Source organism: Muntiacus reevesi, chromosome 20 (assembly GCF_963930625.1).
Source record: "Muntiacus reevesi chromosome 20, mMunRee1.1, whole genome shotgun sequence".
Taxonomy (NCBI): domain Eukaryota; kingdom Metazoa; phylum Chordata; class Mammalia; order Artiodactyla; family Cervidae; genus Muntiacus; species Muntiacus reevesi.
Genome location: NC_089268.1, coordinates 39,668,764 through 39,674,790, shown reverse-complemented (window position 1 = coordinate 39,674,790; position 6,027 = coordinate 39,668,764). Strand labels below are relative to the sequence as shown.

The 6,027-nt window shown below is 37.7% G+C and overlaps 1 pseudogene; it reads right to left on the bottom strand.

Annotated features, from left to right (window-relative positions):
- Positions 1-4,779: 4,779 nt before the first annotated feature.
- On the bottom strand, positions 4,780-4,885 carry LOC136151953 (small nucleolar RNA U3; annotated as a pseudogene).
- Positions 4,886-6,027: the final 1,142 nt, after the last annotated feature.

Here is a 6,027-nt window from a genome sequence, read left to right as displayed (position 1 = left end):
TGCCTCTTTTTTTGTTATAGTACTTTTTCCTGGTTACTTGCCTCTCACTTAACCTAGTTTTATCTCTGTCTTCTCTGTCAAGAAGAAAAAAATTTAAACTGTAACGATTGAAACTAACATGAATAGAAGGGAACCGAAACTCAAAAAGGTGAGAAGTACTGTATCTTTCTTCTTCAAATGAGTGAAACATGATTCTTTGGTAAAGTACTTTTCAAGGAAAAATTTGGAGATGCAATCATGGAAATAATATCGTTAATCTTTGAGGGCCATGATATTTCTAAAAATGACCAAAACTATAGGATCTAAGCTTACTATACTAGTATTGTGATGGCACTCTGGCAAAATTCTAGATGAATTCCTTATGAGGACTCTTCACAAAAGAAGACACTGACTGGTTAAAACCAGAATGAGTCTACAAACAGTAATTTATGTCAAAGTAACTATTTTTACATAGGTTCTTAGAATCAAAGGTGGAAAGACTTCTGTGAACATAGACCATTTTATTTCAACAGGACTTGGAAGTTTTATATTCTTGTAGGCAGGATAGAGAAGTTTGGGCTGGGTGATAATCCTGTTAGGTGGATTAACAACTGGTTAAAAAGTTCACACAATAGGATACTGATTGATGTGAACCTTGAGTTGTGTTCAGCAGGGCTCCAATATAAGCTATAGTTTAATGAACATTTTTCTAATTACTGGAATGAAGAAATCAAAGCCTTCTTATCAAATGTGTGTAGGTCCCAAACTGGGAACCTTAATGAATAGGCTAGATGAAGGGAATTGTTAAAAAAAAATCTCAGTTGATGGAAATCATGGTAGTAGGACGACATGTAAAGTATAAACAGCTTAGTTGAAAACATGAATTGAGCAATTGTAAGATGGGGAGTCTTCATGCAAGTAAAAGGATTGAGTGTCTCTATTGTCTGAGAGCTCTATCTCAGGAAAGACTATGCTATCCTTATTTGAGACACTCAGAGTTCTGTAGGAAAAATACACAGACTCACACATTGTTTGGAGGATGGCTGACCAGTCTAAAATCAGTCAGGCTAGACATTCTGGCAAGAGTCAGTGTTGCAGTTTTGAGTGTAAAGGCAGCCTGGAGTAAGAATTTCTCTTTTATGGAGACTTCTGTTTTTTCTTTAAGGCCTCTGACTGATTTGATGAGGCTCACCTGCATTATGGAGGGTAATCTGCTTTACTCGAGGTCTACCCTTCAAGGCAACATCTAGTTTGGTATTTAAACAGACAATTGGGTTTCATATTCTAGCCAAATTGAGATAGAAAATTAACCATCACAGTATTATTCATGAGTTATCAGATTCAGATGAGTTAACAGTGAACATCTCATAATTCGGGTTTAGCTCTGGGTAAGAGTTTATGAAGCTCATTCCTGCTGGAACAGGTCAAGCAGTGAGTTTGAGTTGGTGAAAAGATAGGAAGACATGTCATTTAAAGAACAGTTGGAGGAACTGTGATATGCTTAGAAAGAATTAAATCCAGAGAAGCTCTATATTATTCAGAACTTGTGGCTGGAACTGACTTGCATTTATTAATGCAAAAAGTAGGATGGATTGATTTATGTAACTGAAAAGGCCAGGACTAGGCCTGGCATGAAGTTCAGCTAATATCCAGATTTCAAATCATGTTATGTGGTATCTTTCCTCTGTCTTTGACTCAGATTTATTTTGCCTCCTTCTCAGGCAAAAAAAATCTCTCCATGAAGTGGTGCCTGAAACGTTGAGTTTTCATTGTTCTAAAGGTAATCACCTGGGGCTTCCCTGGTGACCCAGTGGTTAAGACTACACCTTCCAACAGAAGGAGTGCAAGTTAGATTCCTGATTGGGGGTTAAGATTCCGCATGCCTCAGGGCCAAAATAAACTGAAACATAAAATAGAAATGATACTGTAACAAATTCAAAAGGACTTGAAAACTGATCTACATCAAAAGAAATCTTACAAAAAAGAAATAAAACTAATAACCCAGAGCAAAAAGAGAGTTTTTCTTTCTCAAAGTTTCTATGAAAAAATACATGGAATTGGGTCTCATTGATTTAGTTTTCACCAAATGCTCAGTTATAAACTGACCATTGGGACAGGAATTCTGTATATGTTTATTGACAATTCCAGTATTGTGTACCTCCAATCGCAAAAAGACACATGGCATAAGAATGAGGAAGGTGTCACAGGGAAGGAAAGTTAGATGCTCTTACTGGAAGAAGGGTAAGAAGAAGGATGGGTACCAGCTAGCAAAAAATAATATTCTTCACCATAAAGGATTGGTAACTATTTTCCAAACATTTGTAGGGCTGTCATGTATTAGAAGGATTAGGACTTTTCTGTGTATCCCCAAAGGGGAGAACTGGTATCAGTGTGCAGAAGTGAAGAGGAAACAAGATTTTGGTTTCTACATAAGGAATAATATTCTCATAGAGAACCAGTATGGTGTGTGTTGTAAGATAATGTGTGCCCTGTCGCTAGAAGAATTTATGTAAAAATTTGATAGATATTATAGAGGCAATTCCTGTTTTGTATTAAAGAACTGCCCAGGTTTATGAGACACCCCCTTCTATTTCCATGACTTCATTATCCTATTTTCTACATGTGTGTGTGTGTTCCAGTGCATACACGCAACCTTGTGGTTATTAGATCTCCCAAGAGGGAGGTTTAATCCATTTGCTTGATAAGGACATTATTTAACACCAGTTGTTTTTGAGTTGTTACGTCTGTTCCTGCTGAATTGATTCCATGTTTCTAGTTCTTCTTAATATAGCATTAACCATGGTATAACTAGGTACACATGTGGCAAAGAAGATATAATGCTGACTAGGGGCAAGGAATTGGAAAGACATACGGGTGGGGCCCACTTTATCCTCATGTACAGGTCACTTTCCCAAGCAGACGGAATATTCAATTTCCACTTTAAATTTCAGTTCCAGTACCAAACACTGAGAGAATGTAGACTATAAGGAAGAAATAACACTAAAGGGAAGCCCTCAAAGATAATTCCATCATCCATAACACCAGGCGCTTCCTGGCATTATGACTAATAAAACTCAGCGAAAAACATGTTCTAAATATTTTTATGTGCAAAAAATAGAAAATTGTAATAAAATAATGGCTGTTATTTCAAACCATGACTATAAAATGCCCCTGGGACAGAAATGCCTAATTATGAAATAAAACAACTTTTGTATCCCTCAGGCAATGTTTTCAAACTATCGCTCTCTCCAAAGTAGTCACTATAATTAGTCCAATTCCCTAGAAGAAATGAGAAGTGTAGGGGAATTCATTTAGGGCCATAGCTCAGGGCTGTGTCTTGGCTCAGGACCAAATGGACTATTAAAATGTGTGTGTGGAATAAGTGTTATCAGCATGGCGGGTCGGAGGACAACTTCTATTAGGAATTACTTGATATTATCATTGAGTCGTGATAATCATATTATTTTCAGCAGGTAGGCTGAGAGGTATGAATTCTAGGAAGAACTAGATGACCTTTGATGGAAATTTATTTCCAATACTGGTGAGCCATGCCATCTCTGCATGCCTCAGCTTCCCCAGTTCTCAACTGAAGTTAAAAATGACTACCTATTTAGAAATAGGAAAACTTAAAAGAAACAAACAAACAAACAAAAAACTAATGAGCAAGAAGGAAGGGAAAAAAAAAAACTTCAAAATTTCTTTTCTATTTCCCCTTGAAATATTTGGAAGTATTGTAGTACTCAATGGAAAAAATATTTGGGAATAATAAAAATCAATATTAGGACAAATATTTTGTATTTTGCTACCTAGAATTTAAATTCTACCAAACTATTTCTGAAGACTTTTATTCAGAATTTTTTTGTGCCTTATTTGTTAGGAAACATTATATTGTTCATTCTATTTTAAAAGCAGACTCTTCAGAACAACATTTAAAGACGAGTTGGGCCCTTCCTAGCTTTCAGAGCTCAGAGCTCTTTTCCCAAACATGGATGCCGTGCCTTCTGTGTGGATTTCCTTTTCTTGGCTTTGAATCTGTAGTTATGGCTTCATCCTCTTGGTTTGTTCTCAGAGAGGGAGTCGAATGCAATCTGTGTCAGTCAAGGTCCTGGTGGGAAATTGGGTAATTTGAACAGTGTTTAATAAGGGAGCTATTTACAACACTGTGTTCAGATGGTAGATAAACCACAAAGTATAGTCCAGATGACCGAGGAGAAGAGGACTTCTCAGAGCCCCGAGAGGGAGAAAAATACGTGGAGAGGGCTGCTTGACAGGAGCTGTGACTTTTAGTCTAAGGACTGAATCCATCCTGTGGTGACCGCAGAAGGGACCAGAGTGAATGACTACCCGACTTTCATCTTTTCCTCTTTCTGATTTCCTGTCTGCTCTAATGGGTTCTCCCACTGGGGAGTGTAAGAAGCTTGCTGATGGAGTAGTCTGCATTGATTTCTGTCTACTCTCTGATTTCCTGTCTCCTCTAATGGATTCTCCCCAGAGAACCCAACCAAAAGCCAGAGTGTGAGAGGCTTCCTGATGGAGTGGTCTGTACACGTCAGCCTTCTGTACTGATCTGTACACAGTGGAGAAAAGTACAGGGTGGATTTAGGGCTAACAGAAGAGATCCAGAAAAATCTATAGTAGTATCCTTTTCAAAAGCAGAGGTGGGGGTAATAAGCTGCTACCATATTTGACTAGATTTGAAACAAAAGATTTCATTGTCTTATTGCAGAATAAAGCACACATCCAGGCCTTTAGTCAAGCAACATCATCCAAGAGTTTATCCAGCCATGGCTTTCTGCAACAAGCCCTCTGCATGACCCAGTCTTGAGTCTTCTGCTTGCTTGTGTCTGGTTTTTATTTCATCTTTTGCAACATGAACTATAGAAATGATCCCTGAAAGTATAGTCTTGGCCAATACTTTGGCCACCTGATGCGAAGAACTGACTCATTGGAAAAGACCCTGATGCTGGGAAAGATTGAAGACAGGAGGAGAAGGGGATGACAGAGGATGAGACGGTTGGATCGCATCCCTGACTCAATGGGCACAAGTTTGAGCCCATTGAGTGTGTTGCAGTCCATGGGGTCTCAAAGAGTTGGACATGACTGAGCGATTGAACTGACTGTGCAGCATGAAAGTAATTTGTCTGCATTTAGAAATATCACATATTGGGACACTTTGAAGCACAGTAGTCTTAAAATCATCGGATGGTTTTCAAAAGACTGTGGAGATGTAGAGAAGAGAACACTAGAAGACTCAGGCCATTGAGGGTAACAGTTCAGAGTAAGAGATGATTTTAAAGAACATCCATGGCAGAAAGGAGTATTCTGGAAGATTCTCCCTGTCTTTTTTTTTTTTTTCTCAGCAAATTCAATGAAAATGAAACATTTTAAAGTAGTTAACACTAAGTCCAGAAAACCAAACATCCTATTTGTTTCATTTTTTCTTCTCTCTCTTTCTTTACTATTAGGCAATTACTTTTTTATGTTAGGAGGAATTTCTCTACTTCTTAAATATTGGCTTAGAAAGGCTAAATAATTTCAATAATAGTTTTATATGTGATTCTACTGCTTTCAAACTTAATATATTGTTATATCAAATGCAAGAAGTTTATAGGAAACATATATCTTCAAATAAGCTATCTTTATGTATTTTAAAGGAACTCCTTAAGTACAAAGATATTTCCATTTTTATTTCCTCTCAAATTTCTTTTTTGACTGTACCACACAGCAAGTGGAATCTTAGCTCCTTGACCAGAGATCAAACCCATGCCCCCTGCAGTGGAAGCATGGCGTCTTAACCACTGGACCACCCGAGAAGTTCCCCTTTCCTTTCAAATTTCTATCCCTTCTCCCTCATTTACCCTAAAGCTTAAATCTGGGGAAAATACGGTAGACCTCGATCTCTACAAAACTGATGTGCTTTTAAAACTAAGAACAGAAGTTATTAAATGTGCAGCCATCTGGTTTTCAGATGATGAGGACCTGAGTGAAGAGGGCAGAAGCAGGAATGGAAAGGTGAGTGGGATACAAGAGATATTAAAGAAGAGAACT